We start from the raw sequence: 2,258 nt of genomic DNA on the forward strand, positions 1-2,258 counted from the left end.
GTCACAAGCAGAAAAAATAGTTCTGTCCTGCTTCTAAAAACAGCGATGTAACAGTATTTCCTTGGTGTTAGTTAATTTTTCTCTGATTAATGGTATAAAAAGGGCTCAGAGGGAGAAGCTACATTAAAAGTTTTATGTATATATACATATGTCCTAAACACTTTAAAACCATGCTTAAGTATGATTCACGCCAGCTTCAGATTGGTTATCTGTGCTGAGGAAGAGAGACAGAAAAGGGATTTTAGCTGTATCTGTGATATTTTATTTTAAAAAGAGGGGGTGGGGAAGCAAGAGTATTATATGGGTGTTTGATTTTGGTACGTTTGAAATACTGCATAACTAAAAAGTTTTAAAGTCCACAAAATTATGGACATTAAAACTATCAAGATAAAGAATGCATACCCAACAGGAGTTCTTGTTATGAATTTTGTGTTTGAATTTATTTGAACATGTACCTCTGTGGTTGTTTTTTTCAGATATGAGAAAGACAAACACAGGAGGTTGTGGGGGGTAAATTCTGAAGTTGTGTGAGGGGTTGTCTTTGTCCCCCTCTTTTGGCCCCCCTATTCACCATGGAGATTTCCAGCAAAACAAATCTCCAAAAAGCTCACGTCTACAAAACTATAGCAATTTGGGGGTAGAAGGGTTGTCTGTTTAATTTCTGATAAATTTGTGTGAACATGTAAAAAAAAAAAAAATCGGAGGAGGTGTCTTTCTATAGAACTAAAATACCTTATATGTCTTTTGCCAAACTGATTTCTTCCCGGTATCCTGGCAGGAAGAAATTCAAGCAACTATCTGGTGGCTTTTCCTTTTTTTCTGAGAGTCCAGGATTACTTTCAGGATAAAGTTTCTTCTTGCCCATGGTGCTTTGCTGTGACATTGTAATTGCCTCTGTTGAATTGAATAATACAAATGGGTTGTTTCTATGGTATCAGCTAAGTGGGATGAAAAGGTGAAACCCTAGATCTTATGCTGAAGAGGTCACGGTGTTTACTGCCCCCCCAACACACACACACACACACACACACACACACACACACACACGCACACGCACACACGCACGCACTCACGCACGCACACACTAACTGTCCATCAAAGTGTACCGGCAGCCAGGACCCCCTCTTCAAGCTCCGGCACTCATTTGTAACTTCCTGAACAAATTCACGCGTGAAAAAGAAAATGACTTTACGTTGTCACTAAGCCCAGAAAATCCCTGCCAACCCCATGCTGCCAGCTTTTCTAGGATCTTCTTATTGGTGGAGAATTTTAAACTGAAGGTGAGTGAGGAGCAATGTCCCGCACGCAGTCCCTCCCAGGCAGGCTTTGAACTAACAATAGGGCAGGTTGAATGAAGGCTGATACATGTAAATCCTGGAATCCCGACGCCGGATTACACCGCGGCTGCCCGGGCCGGTGGTGGTCCGCGTTCCAGCACCTGCACCAACCCGCTTGCTTACCATGTCGGTACGCTCAATAGATTTCATCGTTTCATGACCATTTGAGTGCCTACTGTGCGCAAAATTTCCTCTGCCATGACTGTGCTCTAACTCACCGCAGGTTGGCCGCTCGAGTCCGCCAGCCCCTAAATTAATCTCATTGAATAGCTGGCGGTTGAACGTTTAGAAGAATATGGAAGAAGAAACTAGACGTCGGGTGGGGAATAAAAGTAGAGTATTTCCTACATTACCCCTTCCTCAGGCTTAGCTGCATTTTATTCAAAGCAAATGTCTTTGGTCATAACTGCAAAACATAGTCTATTTTCTTGGATCGGTAAAAAATGGGAGGGGCGATACGATGGGCGGTTCCGAATTTTAAGATATGGTGCTGACACTTTTTACTCTGCTGCTAGCTGCGCACAGTTCCCATTCTCTCTGCCCTCACCTCCAACTTCGTTTCGCCCAATTCCCTTGCCCTCCCACCACCGAGGCTCTCTGGGACACAGCGCCAAACTGAGTATCGAGTGGGATCCCTGGGTTTGGGAACCTTTGAAATTTGAGGGGAAAAAAGACTTCATTCCCAGAGCTTCCGGCTTTGGCCTGCCGGAGAGCCCCGCAAGGGGGTGTAGGCCTAGGGGTCCAGGTCCAGCTCTCGGCCCCCTACCCTCAGCGGGCTGGGGCCCGTGGAGGTGGCGGGAGCTCCAGTCCACTCTCTCAAGCTCCAGTTCCTGATTTCTGCGGGAGCTTCGGGGCTGGGAGGGAGGGGGCTATAGAGTGAGCGTGAGGATTTGAATGAGAAAGCAGGTGGTGGCGATTGCG

General features: G+C 45.7%; 1 protein-coding gene across 4 annotated transcripts in view; it reads left to right on the plus strand.

Moving 5' to 3' along the window:
- Window positions 1-2,258, plus strand: part of PLCH1 (phospholipase C eta 1) — a 212,665-nt gene that overhangs the window by 24,139 nt on the left and 186,268 nt on the right. The window contains exon 1 of one of the 4 annotated variants that reach the window (XM_025044253.1): window positions 1,835-1,956. The exons of the other annotated variants lie outside the window; for them this stretch is intronic. The gene's annotated coding sequence lies outside the window, so the exon portion shown is untranslated. Of the gene's footprint in view, window positions 1-1,834; window positions 1,957-2,258 lie in introns of those variants that run through there. 4 annotated transcript variants of the gene reach the window in all.

Source organism: Pteropus alecto, unplaced genomic scaffold (genome assembly GCF_000325575.1).
Source record: "Pteropus alecto unplaced genomic scaffold, ASM32557v1 scaffold81, whole genome shotgun sequence".
Lineage (NCBI taxonomy): Eukaryota > Metazoa > Chordata > Mammalia > Chiroptera > Pteropodidae > Pteropus > Pteropus alecto.